The following is a 19057-nucleotide window of genomic DNA, read 5'->3' as shown; positions in this document are numbered from 1 at the left end:
TAGGCTCACTGTTCTGTAGGACTGATTGATGTAAAATGGCTAAGAAAGGTCATTTGAACAGAAAGTTGTCTAGAATACAGACAGCTGTTGGAAATATTCTGGTTACAAGAGTAAAATCATGTGATGGATGAATGAAGGACGAATACTATGTAAGATGCATCATTTGAAGTGAGTAAGGAAGGCTGTGTGTTGCTTAGCAAGATATATTTTTGCTTGGGTTTTATTACAAGTTCTTGAAATCAAAATGTGCTGAGTCTTGTAAGGTGATTCCTGGGAAATTTTTGAAATCATTGACTGCTCTTCTGAGTCACTGATTTTTTTTCAACTTTTTATTATAATAGCAATGAACAAAAGCAGAGAGTAAAGCAAACAAAAGAGAAGTTGTGTAACAAAGGAGAAGGTTGTAAACAAGTTGAATGTACTCATATCTGTATTACAAAGAGAATCTTTTATAGTGATCGGGAAAATTAGAGTTCTTAAATGGTTAAATGTTTATTATCTGTAAAATAAATTACGAAACCTTGATAGGCTTTCATGAATATGTACAAAGCACACAAGAAAGGATTTACCTATAGAAAGAAAATCATAATTCCAAGCACAAGCTGCTCTCTGAACTGTGCTAACACAAAACGATTTCCAGCTGTTTCCTTTCACTAGACACTCACTGTTGCTTTTTATCTTGTTCTTGGGAATGGTAATTTAAAGAAAGTAGTAGAGATGAAGTCCTCCTCATTTCTTGTCTGTGTTCTCTCATAGGAGGTAATTTAAGCACTTTTGGGGATGCAAGAAAACAGTTCATGTCATCTATATTTAAGCATCTAACTTGTATTTAAATCAGGATTGTAGTCTCACAGGCTACTTCAGATAGGCAATGAAGGGATAGAGGAGTACTCTGAACTACTCTCTGGAGGACATGAGGCTAAACTAACTTGCCCTGGAGGAGTTGCTTTTTCACTGTGGTGATATAGTGAGCCATAGGAGGCTAAGCTACTAGTTTAGCTGCCAGAGCTTGGGAAGTCTAAATACTGCTCTCGGCACTGATTATCCCAGTAAGCTCAAATTGAAGGTGAAAATAGTTTATGGTAATAGCAGAGGAAACAATTTATTTTGTAATCTAGTTATAAAGCCAAGAGATTTATGTAGTATTAGAGATATCCCTGTGTTAAAATTCTGGGTGTTTAGTCACTGGTGTTCCTGTTTCTCCCCAAAAAGACACTTTTTTTATTCCTCATTTTAGAACTTCTCTTCTTTTTAAATTATTATTTTTGATAAAATTTTCTTGTAAGCCAATTAATACCATCTAAGACTATCTTGTAAGAGGAGTGTGGGTAATGAGTAATCATCGAGAATTTTATTCCTGGTAATTTTCATAAGGAATAAGTAGTAGTAAGTAATGCTCTGTTTAGAACAAGGCTAACATAAGGAAACTGAATTGTTTAGGGGTTTTTACATCTGTGGAATATATCAGAGATACTCAGCATGCTGAATTTTTGTTTAGATATAGAACAGAAAGGTCTTATACAAGAGCAAGATCTGAAAACTGGTATGAATGGAAAGTGAGAAATCCAAGTATCTTGTAAAAAATTTTATCCTGCGGTTAATGAAAACAACTCATAGGATGTTAACTCACAAGCAATAGAGAATGTTGTTAAACAGTTTCTAAATTATATCAACAAAACCTTGACATCCAGCAGGCTTTCATAAAGTTTAATTTTATTGGCAACAAAATTGGAGTGAAAAGCAAAGAAATGGCTGTTGTATGGGAAGACCTTCCTTTTCTCATAAAAACTAACTTATGGTGGTGGTTCCTTTATATACCTCCTACTTAATAACAAATGTTTTCAGCTATTCTGAAAGATGCTCTTTAAATTTAGCATATTGCTGTGGGTTAACTCCAGTAGGTGGCCAAGCCCCACGCAGCAGCTTGCTCACTCACCCTCAGTGGGATGGGGAAGAGAATTGGAAAGCTAAGACTGAGGAAACTCATGGGTTCAGATAAAGACAGTTTAATAGGTAAAGTAAAAGCTGTACACACAAGCAAAGCAAAATAAATAATTCATTCAGTATTTCCCATCAGCAGGCAGATGTTTAGCTATTTCCAGGAAAGCAGGGCTTCATCATGTGTAACAGTTACTTGGGAAGACAAATGCCTTAACTCTGGATGTCCCCTCCCTTCCTTCTTCTTCCCCCAGCTTTTTATGTTGAGCATGACATCATATGGTGTGGAATAGCCCTTTGGCCAGTTGGGGTCAGCTGCCCCAGCTGTGTCCCCTCCCAGCTTCTTGTGCACCCTCAGCCTGCTCGCTGGTGGCGTGGGGTGTGAAAAGTGGAAAAGGCCTTGACTGTGTGTAAGCACTGCTCAGCAGTAACGAAAACATCCCTGTGTTATCAACACTGTTTTCAGCACAAATCCCAAACATAGCCCCATACCAGCTACTATGAAGAAAATTAACTCTATCCCAGCCAAAACCACTATATGTATGAAAATGTGATTGAAATGTCAATTCTCAAAACTCAGTATGAATATATGAACTTCTGTATATGTTCTAAATATATTAATGTTTTTTCTAGAATGTATGTATTTTTTTTTTACATTTGAAAATAAAATAGATATGAATTTTTGAGATCTTACAGCTTACTAAAATAAACATATCTTGATTATTAATTCTTTGGGGATGTTCAAGAAGGACAAAACTGACTAATGTTATCAAGTCTTTTGGTTTTTTTCTTCATTTGTAAATTGATAAGGTATTGATAGTAGACCTTATGCTAAAAGCACCATATGGTAAGATAGTTTTGATCTCTCTCTCCATATATACATAGACATATGTTTATAAATTAAGATATAAAGACATGAGAAAGTCATCTTTTCTTGTGTTACTATCTCTAGAATATGCCAACACAACTATCACACATATTAGTATCATCACTAGTCGTGTAGGTTGGATAAGCAGTAGCACTTTTGCAAGTAGCTTATGAAGCAGAGAGATGTTTTTTAAATTACTCACTCCCTTAGATAATTAAGCTGGGACGAATGGATTTTGGCTTTTCAAAAATCTTAATGGATTTAGGAAACTTAAGGCCCTCAAAAAAAAGTTCATCAGCTGTATATCAGCTTTTATCTATTTATATTAAATACTTGGATGTAATATAGTTTACTACAGAGAGACTATTTAAACTGTTCAACTTCCTTGTAATCAGTTGAATGAGCAGTCCATGAACACTTCGTTGAACTGATGTTGCAGCATGTTGCGCTTCAAAATCTATTCTTAAATTCAGCTTTTGTTTGAAAATGAAATCTGGTTGCATATTATTTTACAAAAAGAATAGTTGTTCAACTGTTTGGATCTGTTGTGACAGAATACTTTATCTTCAAGTGGCAAGAAACTTAATGAAATATCCAGTTACTGAATTATTTTCATCTGCCTTCTCTTCACCCCAAGCTCATCTTTGGTTACCCCAGGGTATTGGTGTTCACTGCCACGTTCAAGAATGAGCATAAGTCTCTGGCAATGATATTTTGGGCAGTATTAAAGTAACTTCTCTTCAAAAATAAAACTCTTCAGTGTGACATCAGTCACGCAAAAAGTCCCAGATGCATGCAAATGAATGCAAAATCTCTTGCTAATTTTTGCTACTAAAACAATTTGGAACAACGTTTTCTGTGTGGGAAGATGCCAGTCTGTGAAATACTGTGATGAACTGTTAGACTGAGTTATTCCATAAGGAACCCAACAATGGAGGAAGTGATTCAAGGTTTGGTAAATCATGTTGAGGTTTAATTACTTCCTTAGAATATGCCACTCTCAGTATTTCCAGACTGGTATTTTTTTTTCTCTTTTGAACTCAGTCCCATTAGATGTTTTTAATAGTATATGATACGGCTTGGAAATTAGATTGAATTTATAGGCACATAGTTAAAAGATTTTCATGTCCTTCCTAACGGTTAAAGGAAGAAGAGAGTACTGCTTTGATGTATGGCATTATCATCTACAGCTTAATTGCGTGGAACTGACTGTGCTCCTTATTTATAAATTCTGTTTCCAGATAGCAATAAGGTACAAGCTTGTTGCATTTCTCATGTAGTTTTTAAGGTTTCAGACTCATTTCTATTTTCTCCTCTTAAAAAAACATATTGATATTTTACTTTTCTTATATTGCTTTTATTTTTAGTGGCTTTTAACTAATATTTCAGTGGATCCTATCTGTTGCTGCTCTTGAAACTCTGGCTGCCAGTCTTATCTATCCAAAAATAATTTATGGATTAATGGGACTATGTGTAATATAACCAGTGATGTGACAATGTCTAGACCTTTGAAACTGAGTGGTGATTGTGTTTGGGGCTGGTTTTTTGCTTGATACCTATAGTTCTCTTGCTTTTTTCCTTTCTTTTTTTTTAATGGTACATTTAGTGTGGGTAGCAACTTGGCTTTTGTTTTAGTAAATGCAGGGTCTATTCCTACTCCTTTTTCATTATGTCAGATACACCTTTTCAAACTTACTGCTTTCACTGATGTATTTTTGCCTGAACATATGGAGACAGCATGCCTAATTGGTATCTAAAGAGGAGGCACTGTAAGCACTCTTATTCTGTTGAGTCATTACTTTCTTTTACTTTCAAGATGGCAACCGTTTAAGTTGGACTCCCTGTTTGAGGGACTTTCTGAAATCAGGCCAGTGGCAGCAGTTGAATTCCAAGAAGCTGAAAAATGAGTCCGATAATATATGTGTTTTTCAAAAGTATGCAATCAACAATTCTTAAATTGTTTTTGATATACCCGTAAATATGAAAGTATCTCTGCACCTTTGTAAAGAAACAGTTTTCCCATAGTCTTGAAATAACATGAAACACTTTATTTTAATTAAAGTAATAAATTCTCAGACATGAGGAGCTTATTCAAGCAATGAAAAAATAATAAGGCTTTTTTCCTCTAAATGAGCTATTGAAGTGCTGATATTAATATTAGTGCTGGAAATGTTTTATTCCTAACATCGTTATGACTATTGACTAGTTGACACACTGATGATGGCTTTGGTTTCAGGGATGGATTGCTGATTTAAGAATTGGCATACGTTTTTATGACAGTACTTTCCTTTAAGCAACAGAAATGCTTTATCTGATTAAGAATTTTATTATTCTAGCTTATAAGCTCATAAATAAAATATTATGCAAAATTGATGCTACAGTAATCCTTTATTAACATTATTTCAAAGGAAGATTTTCTGATATTAATTCAATCAGCTTCAGTAATACATGAAAGAATAGCATTTCTTATTGCATTGCCATTTTAGTCCAGGCAACTAAAATCCATATGCTGTATGTGCATGGGCAGTGATTCTTTATTTATTGACTCATTGATTCCTTTATTTTAGAAAACTGAACTTTGCTTTCATTTCTACATATTTTGTCTGTGTTTTGAAGTAGTTGGACATCCTGAACTTAAAATACTTTCAACCTTAAAATAAAATTGTAAGCTGTGTATCTTCACACAACATTCTGGAGTTTAGCAGAAATTTATGTTTTGATGACATTTATTTAGCTGAAAAATAAAGTAAAGCCTGTTTCCTCTAGTGGCAGCTTTCCCCACTGAGCAGCTACGGACAAAATAGTGTCCTAAGTCATAAGAGGACACAAGGGCATAAGTTTTATGTTTTCTTCCTTTGTTATATGGGAGAGAGAGGAAGAGTTGTGGCTGCATTTCAAAAGGTCACCTTTTCCCCTCATTTTACTTTATCTCTGCTACAGTACTGAAGGTGACCTTTCCTGAAAACAGAATTGCCATTTCTGGGATTACATTGTCATTAGAAATATACCTAGGTGAAATGGTAATTGTTGTACTGTGATGTTTCTCAGGATACAGTGTACATTAAAAAAAAAAAAAAAAAAGGAAGAGTCATTACTGTGTTTCTAATTAGTTTATTGAGGTATCCTGTAGGTAGCAGTGAACTTTGGATTACTGCCTTAATCACCTAAGTGCGGCAGGGACACTTTGGTACATGTGATAATTTATTGGTGCTGCTCAGTGACATATGCAAAGAAATTCTTCACTCTAGTAATGGAAAGAGTTCTGACCTGTTACCCAACATGTGGCTGGGGACTGTGGAACTACATGTTGCTCAGAAAAATGGTTGGAAGTTTCCTGTTACAACATTTCCTCTAGTTTAGAGATAAGCCAAGTCATTCACCTACTTACTAAAGGTACTAAAAGTTGGAGTCTCTCTTTCTAGAGCATACTGAACCCTTAGTACCATGGCTTGTCTTTCTTTAATAAGCTTCTGAAGCTATCTGTTGGTGAATATTAGCTTAAGAGAACCAGAGAAAGAGAATAAATTGCATTTATCAGTTTGGAGATTTCTAATAGAGTATTGACAAGAGGGAAGGTTATAACTTATGGTCACATGGAGGAAGAATGAGATTTGGAGGAATAATTCTACCAGGTGCGAGCAAAAATATTTCCATTTCATCAAAGTGTCTTCTTATGATTATAGCCTTTATGTGGTTTGTGGATGAAACTTGGGCAGGAATGTACGTGTGCAACAGTAAAACAGTCATACTAAGGCAAAATAAAGCATCTTTTTCTCTACCTAAATATTTATTTTTTTAATTACATGTTATATTTTCTTAAAGGGTTTTCCGTGAACTTACTGCTTTCCAAATCAGTGCTTTTCCAACCAATCACCAGTGCTGTAGTGCAAGTCATGGCCTTTGAGTGATTCTCACACTCCTGCAAACAGCTGCTACTGAAGTTACATCTAAATAAGGACAGGTAAAGAGAATTAGATGTGCTTCCTAAACAGTGTTGCAGCAGGTAAGGTAAGTCAATTTTTTCTATAGATGTAATATTTCCACAGCTCTTTCAAAAGCTAAGTACTTATTTCCCAATAAGTTTTGCTATAGAAGTTGTAACACCTAATTAAAAAAATGTTTTTCTTAGTTCTTTTGGATGGAGTGAGAGTCAGAACTCCTCATGGAAACACCTGGGGGAAAAAAAAAATCTGTCATAGGGAACCTACTCCTGGCAAAGATTTCTAAAACCTTGGCAAGTATTTTCTATTTTAGAACAGTTATTACACTTCATGTTAAAGCGACTGAAAGTATTAATGGCATTATCAAATTGTACTCTTCAGGTTAGCTAAATATAACATTTTGTAAGAGGCAGTTTGTGCTCAGGCATGTCTGAATCAGGGCCTCAAAGTCTTGTAAGTATTCAGCTACCCTGTAATCTGCAGCTATCTTCTTTAAGTAAAAGTATTTGTAGGAGGTTGCCCCCTTGGAGTTCGGCTGCTATTTATGCAAATTCATTAGGCATTTAAGTAGTGCAAAGTGTCTGACTTTTAGCTCTTTAAATGTTTAACTTGGAGAATATCAGAGTTAAAAAAAAAAGTTTTGAAGAATAAAATTATCTTTCTATTCTTTAAATTCTGTCATTTTCTATACTTCATGTCATCTGCACACTGAAAGTAATTATCTTCTTTAAAATGCAAGAATTTTATGTGTGTATCCTAGTTGTCTCTGAATATTTGTAGAAAGCCAAAGGAGAATGCCCTGCGTAGAATGCTTTTATGGTGTTATGCAGAAAAGCCACCAGAGAAATATCAGAGAGCGTGTTCACCCAACAGCAGAATTCCTCACCTTATGCCTGTCATTAGAACATGCTATCTAAGTGAAAGATCTTAATGTGTTTATTAATAGTCATCCCTACAGATACAGTATGGTATTTTAACATCCAAACCAAGTGGACATGAATTTTGGTCTATTTTTCTGGATAAATTGTTTGTGTTTTCATTCTTTGTTGAAGTCATTTTGTATGAGAAGTGTGTGATAAAAAAGCTAAATTACAGCTATTGTTCATGAATTTTTAAGTGGATTGCAAACCTGTCTTTCCCTTTTATCTGTTCTAAGAATTAGATGCTTCTTAGACAAGCACAGCCCACCTACTGAATATCTGTCTATATTTCTATATGATGATGAATAAATTCATGAGTATGCACAGTTATAGTATCAGACTGAGAAGAATAAGAAGTCATTTCTTGTTATTCTAAAATTTTTCTCTCATCCCTTTTTATCTTTGTATATTTTGCAGAGAAGTGGAAAGTTGTACATGTAATGTGAATGGGTTGAATTAATTCAGACTGCAGATTTTTTTTGTTCTGAAATGTTGGACACTGGCTGAGTTTTTGCAAGGAGTTAATTTTCCACCTTTAAATATGTGGTTATTATATTTGATTATGTGTTGGACCTGTTTTATTGTGCTTTTATTGCACTCTGAAGAGATGTGATTTGTATTTTCAGATCATTAAATGTACTTTAGAATATATTAAAAGAGGAAAGATTGTTTGTAAGGTATTGAATTTGCTGAAAATAATGTGGGTGGTAACTAAAGTAGTGTATTCAGTGCGCACATAAAGACTAAATTAGAGCTCTGTGTATCTCATTTATCCAGAGCCAAATATACTTGAAAGTAATACTAGCAAAGGATCCAAGCTTCAAATATGCATGACTTTTTTTCAGGCTGCATTTCCATAGCACAGCTTTAGGTTATCTAAATTCCTAAGCAGAGAAAGGTGGAATTTTCATGTGGCTCTTCTTGTTTTCTGTCTTTTCCATTATAAATCATATTTACACAACTGAAAATGTGTGTTTGCACATATGCACAGTCTGCGTTTATAACATAGATATGATCGACTTAATTAATCTGCTTTATAAATTATTTCGGTGATGGATGTGGTACTTGGCAAATCACCAGACGCTAGAACAGGAAAGAAAAGCATCAGGTTTTGTGCCTTTCGCCTTCTTCACCTGGGAAGGTCCTTGCTGTTTCAACAGAGTTGGAAACAGCTGTATGCATCACCCTGAAAGAGGGAAGCTGAAACCATATCAGAATATGGTTTTTCCAGAATACCTCATACGTGGAATATGGTGATGTCTATCTTCAGTTTTCAGTTAGCCTTAAAAAAGTAACAACGCGTACAGCATAATCCCAAAGAATGTTGTATGGTTTGTCCTTCAGTCATGGTCCTTTACCAGACATTTTCATGCGATATGTGGTCTCACTTAAAGTCATCAGTAGTCTTAGAATTCTTGGAGGACTTGCTTCAAGGATTTCTATGCCATTTCTAGCTCTTCTGTACCTTAAGGACTAATTACAAACCTTTAGGTTACCTTAAGATGGCCACACGTATCTCCTTAAACTGTTAATCATGAACGTCTGTATTCAGGTATTTAAGCAGATAATTCTGGTTGATGAGATCCATTTATTAAGCACTATGAGGGTTTTAACAGCAATTACGCTCTCCATGTTAATGTACTGTTCTCCAAGTAAAAATAGAACATTCATGTTTGGTTGATGTTTAAATAATTTCATTATCAAGAAGAATAATAGGATTGACATTGACAACTTCCCTAATTACTGTACTTGACAGAAAGCCAATGCTAATTAGAATTACAAATTTGTTAAAAAAAGTTATTACACTGTTTGTAATCAGCATGACATTCCTTAGTTGAAACAGTTTGAATAACTACTAGGTTGCACTTCAAATTTTATATTTATAAGGAAAGGGAAATTATCTGTCCTTTTCAAAATTTGAGTTAAATAAGTATATTATCCTGAGACAGCATTTTTCAGGTAGGGGCTCTTGTTACGTGTGTAAAAATTTTAAGTTAAGAGAATTCTATTAAAAAAAAAAAAATTAAATTCCATTGTTAAGGAATTTACTATTCTATTAACTATCTATTTCTAAATTAAAATGAAGTAGGAGTAGCACAGACTTACAGCTATATCTTTACTTCACAGAATTGCCCCCTAAAACTTTGGTATTAACTGCTTAAACAGCTCCTTCAAAATCTCTCCTAGCTAAATTCTACAATTGAGTGCAAAAGAAGACACCACTAATCTTTAGCATGTGCTCTCTAGGGAGCTATTGGAAATGTTCATAATCTCTCCTTTAATGCCTCTAGTTTTAAAAGGAACTGAGAAAGGGTGAGGGCCTGAAACTTCCTTTTCCCATCTGAAGAGGACATCAGACAATGCAACACTTGGCAAAAATATGTTCAACTTGCACACGTGCATCTTTAGGGGAACTGTGCAATCATACTGATTTCGGTGTAACTGCTTAGATATGTAAGTATTTAGAAAGTAGATCAAAAGGGCTGCTTCTTAAAGACTTTTTAAAATTTGCCTGCTTGTGGAGGAAGTAATAGGAAGGCAAAGAAATCCAGAGTGGCTCATGTATCAATAAATACTACTTTATTTTTTAAAATCTGATTAATGGTAGCAGTATTTAATCCAGGTATGCTGACGGTGGTCAAAATCACTTGCAGCTCTTGCAAAAGTTCACGTCCAGATTTTGAATTTTTCATAGACAGCCTGTCACATCCAAAAATTTAGTTGAGTCTACTCTAGAGATGCAGGTCCAGGTTCAATTCTGACATAAATAGCTCCTAAAAGTGAGTGTTTTGTGTCTGGATGAAGATACAGCGTCTAGCAGTGAAAGTTCCCAAATTGCAAATTAGTAAAGACCGAAAAGTGCCACTACATGTTTCCAGTGTTCTCATAGACAACTCTATTGGCAATGTTTGAATATGGGGCTGGCCAATAGTTCAGTTTAGCCCAAACTGGTAATATGGCTCTTACATTGCCTGGTCACAGAAACAAACTGCAGCTTCTAGTCACAACTGAGCTTTCTGTCTGTGTTCCCCTTTCATCAGGTTTGGGTAACCTTTGCTGGCTCTCTATATTGCATAGTTGTATGGGATGACATGTATATTCCATTTTCCTTTTTCTCATTTTCTCTGTATTTCTGCTACAACACATAATGCACAGATTTAGTGGCTCCTGAAAGGAGTAATGGAGGAGCTTTGTATCCTGTCATCACCCTTTCTAGTAATAATAATAGTATGGAGCTGACTTCTTCAGCATCAATGTGTACGTGACATACCCAGTGTCATTTTCTGTTGTTGATTGGATTATTATTTTGAAATGTCTTTTTTATTTTTCTTTGAATTTAGAATTCTGATTGCAGTAAGTGGGACAGAAAAAGACAATGGAAGGGAAGAAACAAACCCAGAATAAACTACTGGAGAGTGTAGCTTGATCAAAGACTTCTGAATAGATACAAAGCATTTTTCATTATTCAGAGTAAAAGAAGCCAATTCTATTTTTTTTCACATTAGTTTTATTTTCATAACCATTCCAATGTAAAGATTTTTACTGATCTACTGCTCTAGCAGAGAACTGAGAGCTCTGATGATACCTGCAAGTTTCATTATTTGTTTGGTGAATAATTTGAATTAACTCTGTGTGTAACACACACACTTTGTCTTTTCCTATCACTAAACATACGCTTTGCCTATGACAAAGAGAGAAGTATGTTTTACAGTAGTCACGAAAACAAGTATTGAACTGATGATACCTCCTATAAGAATGCAAGGCAACAAGGCAATTAATTTTCTTTGAAGGTCAATCAGTTACTTTAGGGACCTCTTCATGTTCCACAAGGATGCTATTTTCAACTTGCAGTACTGACAGTTTTTTCAGAAATCCCACAGAATTCCTGCGAAGAATTTAAATCTGTAGACTAGCTCTTCTAAAACAAAATCAACTAAAGGGAATAATCAAGCAGCATTTGTAAGTAAAAATAACTGTACTTAGTCTTACATTGCCAGCTCTTCACAGAATACTCAATAAATAAATGATTCTACTGCATCTGAGATCCTGATGCAGTTAAATTTAACATTAAGTTTTTTACTAAATTCTTCTATCCTTTTACAAAACAAGGGATACATTCTTTCCTCAGCTCCATAAACTTCAGTGAAGCTGAAAATTGGTTCAGCTCCATTTATCTCAATAAAATTACACCTATTTACCCTAGCAGACTTCAGTGAGTATGGCTGAGAGACACACTTTTACCCAGGATAGATCACTGCTTTTCTTCGTTTGCATCAGTAACATATTTAAAAGAAAATAAATACATGGTCAAGAATGGGATTTCAGTAATACAAAGCAGTTAAACTGTCTGCTTAACATGTTTATTCTAGCATACGTACTTAAAGCAAATGGCATTAGAGATGTTTGTCAGAAGCAATAGTCAGTGTCATCCAAGAAGTTACTTATTTGCAGTGAAGGCATTTTTGTTGTAAGTTGTACATTTAGCTCCTACGTTATTTATTCATGCCTAAACTGAGCCATTGGTTTGCGTTGTGTCTTTGCTTATTTTAATAAGGGTTTCATAGAGTACACCTGCTCTTATTGTTAGATGTGTGTCAAGAAACTACACATCTAGTTGCCGTACTAGATTCCAGTAATGCTGCCTTTTCAACTTTAGATTTTTCCCTGTTGCTAAATAACCCATCTTCATTCTGCAAATCATTACTTCAAAACAGCTGTTCATAGTGATAGTCAAATAGTTATTCTTCAAACAAGTAGAAATCGTTCAAAGAAGTTTTATACTATAATGAGCTTTTTATTTATTATGTCTTTACTGCTACTGTTTTTCAAATGCAGCAAAATAATCTTTCATTGGAAAATATTTGCTTATTATAGAAAAGGGAAGAGAAAGATCTGTTCTGCCATTTTGTAAATTGTCTGTCGTTAAAAGACAACTGCACAGAAAGAAATGGCTAGAAAGGTCATTTGGAATTTGTGAACGCTAAGACTTCTTGGAAAAATGAACTGAAATGGTGTGACGAATGCCAGAAAGTTAGCAGTATTTGTTTTTAATATTCTACCTGAGCAGATCTCCTCCTTCAAAAATGCAATGATCAGTAGATAAAGTACGTTGTACTAGGTTTAAAGGTTAAGAACATGAAAATGGACTAGCATAGCTAGTATTCACTTTCTTAATAACATCAACATGTTCTACAAGTTTAAAAACAAAACAAAAAAGATATATATATATGTGGATCTATTAAGAGGTAGATTTTTATTGCTTAGCTTATTGTTACTTAAAGAATATACTACTATGAGCTATTCTTTTAGTTTGTATCATATACCTCACTTCAACAAATCAGTACGCTATAGAGAGAAGGACTTGACACAGGTACGCAGAGGATTGTTGGGGCAACCGCGGAAGACTTAAACACGGAGATCCCGGAAGCAGCACTTGGTCGGTGAGGCATGCGGTGGCAGCAGCGGTAAGTCCTGCGACTGGGCGCCAGATTGGGGTGGAAAAGGGGCTTTCCTGTGCCGGGGAACCCGATAAAGAGCCTGGTGGGGCCCTCGCGCCAAAGAAAAACAGGCTGCTCTCGCGAGTGAGGCAGACGGGGCTTGGGCGTTGCTGGGGCAACTGCAGGAGATTTAAACGGGCCCCTAGGGAGCGCGCGAACAGGACGGGCAAACAGGGCGTGGCGCGGCAGAAAGGGTGTGGCGCGGCAGTTCGCGCAGGCAGAGTGAGCAGGCAGCTGGCGAGCTCTCCTTGTGGTCTACGCTCTCCCGGAAGAGACTCAACCATGGTTTCCACTCGGACAAGAGCCATCGCCAGAAGGGATGTGGCGATGCAGACGGACCTCCCACTCAAACATGCAGCCACCCAGGTCTCTGGCTGCAGGGAGTGCCAGAGCCTTGCTCTGGTGATGGAGGGCTGCCGAGACAACACCTGGGTGAGGTGCGAGCAGGTGGAAGATCTGCTCAGCATGGTGGCAGAGCTGAAAGAAGAAGCAGCAAGATTGAGGAGTATCAGGGAGTGCTGCGAGACGGCGATAGACTGGTGGAGCCACTCCCTAGCATCCCTGAGATGAGTATGCCAGATGGAAGCATCAAGAGAAGGAGAGGCTCTGCTACCCTCTTGCCACCAGGCAGAAGGAGGGGACCTAAGAGACAGAGGGGGATGGAAACAGATCCCTGCTCGGTGCAGCAGGCGAATCCTCTCCTGACCTACCTCGCCCCCCCAGGTGCCCTTACACAATAGGTACGAGGCTCTGGAACTCAAGGGCCAGGAGGATGAAGATATGGACAGTGATCCATCCAAGGGGTTGAATAGGGGGAACCAGTCAGCCCCACACATTACAACAGCTACTGGTAAGAAAAAAAGAAGGGTAATTGTCATAGGCGACTCCCTTCTGAGGGTAACAGAGGGCCCGATATGCCGACCGGACCCATCCCATAGGGAAGTCTGCTGCCTCCCTGGAGCAAGGACAAGAGACATTACTGGGAAGCTCCCTAGGCTGGTAAAATCATCTGATTATTATCCACTATTGGTTGTTCAGGTTGTTGGTGATAAGGTAGCTGATGGAGGCACAAAGACAATCAAAAGGGACTTTACAGAACTGGGGCGATTGCTGAAGGATCAGGAGTGCAGGTAGTGTTTTCCTCCATCCCGTCAGTAGCCGGGAGGCATATGGAAAGGAACAGGAAGACCGATCTCATTAACACGTGGCTCAGAGGCTGATGCCAGTGGTGGAATTTGGGATTTTTCAGTCATGGGGCAGTTTATGTGGCACCAGGCCTGCTGGAGACAGATGGGGTTCCCCTGTCTCAAAGGGGGAAGAGGAGTCTGGCTCAGGAGTTAGCAGGCCTCATTGAAAGAGCTTTAAACTAGATGTGAAGGGGGAAGGGGATAAAACCAGGCTCGCTAGGGATGAGCCTAGGGGTGGCATGCCTATGTTGGAGAAGAAATCAATAGCTCAACTGAAGTGCATTACACCAATGCACGCAGCATGGGCAATAAACAGGAGGAGCTGGAAGCCGTTGCGTGGCAGGAAAACTATGATGTGGTCGCCATCACAGAAACATGGTGGGATGACTCGCACAACTGGAGTGCTGCAATGGATGGCTACAAGCTCTTTAGAAGGGACAGGCTAGGAAGGAGAGGGGGAGGGGTAGCCCTGTATGTTAAGGAGTGTTTTGACTGTCTAGAACTCAATGAAGGTAATGATAAGGTGAAGTGCTTATGGGTAAAGATCAGAGGGAAGGCTAATAAGGCAGATATCCTGGTGGGAGTCTGTTATAGACCACTCAACCAGGATGAGGAAACAGATGAAGTATTCTACAAGCGGTTGGCTGAAGTCTCACAATCTCTAGCCCTTGTTCTCATGGGAGACTTCAACTTACCAGATATCCGCTGGAAACACAACACAGCAGAGAGAAAGCAGTCCAGGAGGTTCCTGGAGGGTGTGGGAGATAACTTCCTGACGCAGCTGGTAAGTGAGCCGACCAGGGGAGGTGCCCCGCTGGACCTGCTGTTTACAAACAGAGAGGGCCTGGTGGGTGACGTGGTGGTCAGAGGCTGTCTTGGATTCAGTGACCATGAAATGATAGAGTTTTCAATTCTTGGAGAAGTAAGGAAGGGGGTCAGCAAAACTGCTACCCTGAACTTTAGAAGGGCAGACTTTGGACTGTTTAGGAGTCTGGTTACCAGAGTCCCTTGGGAGGCAGTCCTGAAGGGCAAAGGAGTCCAGGAAGGCTGGACGTTATTCAAGAAGGAAGTCTCAAAAGCACAGGAGCAGGCTGTCCCCATGTGCCGCAAGTCGAGCAGGCAGGGGAGAAGACCGGCCTGGCTGAACAGAGAGCTTTGGCTGGAACTCGGGAAAAAAAGGAGAGCCTACCGCCTTTGGAAGAAGGGGCAGGTGACTCAGGGGGATTACAAGGATGTTGTGAGGCTATGCAGGGAGAAGATCAGAAAGGTGAAGGCCCAGCTGGAACTTAAACTGGCCACTGCCATTAAAGATAACAAAAAATGTTTTTGCAAATATATCGGCAACAAAAGGCAGGGCCAGGGAGAATCTCCCTCCTTTGTTGGATGCAGAGGGAAACTTTGCCGCAAAGGCTGAGGAGAAGGCTGAGGTACTTAATGCCTTCTTTGCCTCGGTCTTTAGTAGTCAGACTGGTCATCCTCGGGGTTTTCAGGCCCCTGAGCTGGGAGATGGAGATAGGATGCAGAATGAAGCCCCAGCTGTCGAAGACGTGGCAGTCACTGACCTGCTCCTCCACCTGAATGCTCACAAGTCCATGGGGCCAGATGGGATCCACCCGAGGATACTGAGGGAGCTGGCAGAGGAGCTTGCCATCATTTATCAGCAGTCCTGGTCAACCGGGGAGGTCCCGGATAACTAGAAGTTAGCAAATGTGACGCCCCTCTACAAGAAGGGTCAGAAGGAGGATCCAGGGAACTACAGGCCTCTCAGCCTGACCTCGGTGCCAGAGAAGGTCATGGAGCAGATCATCTTGAGTGCCATTATACGGCACGTGTGGGACAACCGGGGGATCAGGCTCAGCCAGCATGGGTTTATGAAAGGGAGGTCCTGCTTCACTAACCTGCTCTCCTTCTAGGACAAGGTGACCCACTTAGTGGATGAGGGGAAGGCTGTGGATGTTGTCTACCTGGACTTTAGTAAGGCCTTTGACGCTGTCTCCCACAGCATTCTCCTGGAGAAGCTGGCTGCTCACGGCTTGGATAAGTGCACTCTGCGCTGGGTTAAAAACTGGCTGGACGGCCGAGCCCAGAGAGTGGTGGTGAATGGAGTCCAATCCAGTTGGTGGCTGGTCACGAGTGGTGTTCCCCAGGGCTCAGTACTGGGGCCGGTCCTGTTCAATATCTTCACTGATGATCTGGATGAGGGGATTGAGTGCACCCTCAGTAAGTTTGCAGATGACACCAAGTTGGGTGGGAGTGTCAATCTGCTGGAGGGTAGGAAGGCCCTACAGAGGGACCTGGACAGGCTGGAACGTTCGGCCGGGGCCAACTCTATGAGATTCAAGAAGGCTCAGTGCTGGGTCCTGCACTTGGGTCACAACAACCCCATGCAACGCTACAGGCTTGGGGAGGAGTGGCTGGAGAGCTGCCTGGCGGCAGAAAAGGACCTGGGGGTGTTGGTTGACAGCCGCCTGAACATGAGCCAGCAGTGTGCCCAGGTGGCCAAGAGGGCCAATGGCATCCTGGCTTGTATCAGGAACAGTGTGGCCAGCAGGACCAGGGAGGTGATCGTGCCCCTGTACTTAGCACTGGTGAGGCCGCACCTCAAGTACTGTGTTGAGTTTTGGGCCCCTCACTGCAAGAAGGACATTGAGGGGCTGGAGGGTGTCCAGAGAAGGGCAACAAAGCTGATGAAGGGTCTAGAGCACAAGTCATAGGAGGAGCGGCTGAGGGAGCTGGGGTTGTTTAGTTTGGAGAAGAGGAGGCTGAGGGGCGACCTTATTGCTCTCTCCAGCTACCTGAAAGGAGGTCGGGGTTGGTCTCTTGACCCAAGTAACAAGCAATAGGACGAGAGGAAACGGCCTCAAGCTGCACCAGAGGAAGTTTAGGTTGGATATTAAAAGAAACTTCTTCACCGAAAGGTTAGTCAGGCATTGGAACAGGCTGCCCAGGGAAGTGGTTGAGTCCCCATCCCAGGAGGTATTTAAAAGACGGGTAGACATGGTGCTTAGGGACATGGTTTAGTGGTGGCCTTGGCAGTGCTAGGTTAACGGTTGGACTCGATGATCTTAAGGGTCTTTTCCAACCTGAATGATTCTATGATTCTATGTACAGCCAAACAGCATATGATTTTTTTCCCCAGTATTTGAAGTAACAACCAAATGTACAGATGCACTGAAAAACGTGATAGAGCATTATACTGTATATTCATGTAGCTGGAGAAAGAATGATAGATGAAATATTAATTGGTGTATTAGCATACACAGAAAATGTACAGTGATGGTAATCAGGGGAGGAGAGACTGAGTTTAGGCAGAGCAATGATCTGAAATGCACACTGTTCTGGGTGGTAGCTGTGGTGTAGATACAGCCCTTTCTATCACTCTCTAATCACATTCAGTTAGTCCTTTTTGACATATTCCTTCATTAAATATTTTTTAATGATATATGCATTTTGCGCTTCACTTATGAGTTTTAGATATCTGCCACTATGTGTTCTGATCTCTAAGTAAATGAATCTCTACACATTAACAAATTTCATTTTTATAGCCCATTAGAAATCATTTGCAAAACTAATGTAAAAGAATAAATAAGGATACACAGATGCACAAAATGTTTGGCAAAACCCGATTTGTTTTTCCACTTCCAAGCCTGGCAAAATCCTCTTTGACTTTACGGCCAGATTTTATCGGTTGCGGGCAAAATTCTTATGCAAAATATAAGTAGATTTTAGTTCTGTGGTTTACAGTTTGTATTTGCTGGGAAAAACAGGGCAAGTGATTCATATGCTTCAGCTCCTTAACTGGAAAGAAGATTAGTTTCTTTTTCCAGTAAAAAGGATTGAGAAGTAAAAACATTTGCTCCTGTTGGTCACAGTGAGGAAAGAACAAGCATTTAAGTCTGTGTGGAGGGAATAGGGACAGAGATCGAGTCCATTGTGGAGTGAAGCAAATTTACCCAGTATGGAGAAAGATTTTTGGGACCAAATGTTTCAATACTGATCCTGTTCACTTATAGGTACAGCCACAGAAGAGAAAAACAGTATCTTTTGATAAAAAGTTTTATATTTTCCTTCATTAAAGGAGAGATTGTATTTATATCTTCTCTTAGCATCAGAGTATAGAATAAAGTTAGTTCTGTCATAGTTTTCCTGGTGGAAGGTTTAAATCACTTGTCAGTTTTTAATAAATTTTTGGAGGATGCTGTTAAAAATTTGGTTTGTTCCTGTATCATTTTGGACCATTAAATAATACTGAAAGATTTTGTTTGGGTAGGTAATAGAGCAAGAAGCAGCAGCTATGAATGTTGTGCTCTGTGGTAAAATTACATGTTTCTTTCTATGAAAGACTTGTTTACGTGGGTTATTTTTTTATGGTACTTTCATTTTTTATATGGTACTACTCTATTTGTGAGACTTTTTGATTTGTAGATTTGTTAAATGCAGATTATTCTACAGTGAATGCAAATAAGAGGATTTTGAGCCTAGTCTTGAACAAACTGCAGCAAAGTTAGACACACTCATCACATATTTGTGACATAAAATACCAATGGATTCCAATACGAAATTTTGAAGAAAACTGCTTAGACATGTCTTTTATGAAAGGATCTGGTGAATTGAGACTTATTGTGGAAATAACAGTGTTACTGAGATCCGGCAAATTAAAGGAATTTAGCTTTTGAAGAGTTTGGCATGCAACAGTTTTCTCATA

This window comes from Platalea leucorodia (assembly GCF_965183815.1).
Source record: "Platalea leucorodia genome assembly, chromosome: 5".
In the NCBI taxonomy this organism is placed as follows: Eukaryota; Metazoa; Chordata; class Aves; order Pelecaniformes; family Threskiornithidae; genus Platalea; species Platalea leucorodia.
Note: the sequence above shows the minus strand (reverse complement) of the source record.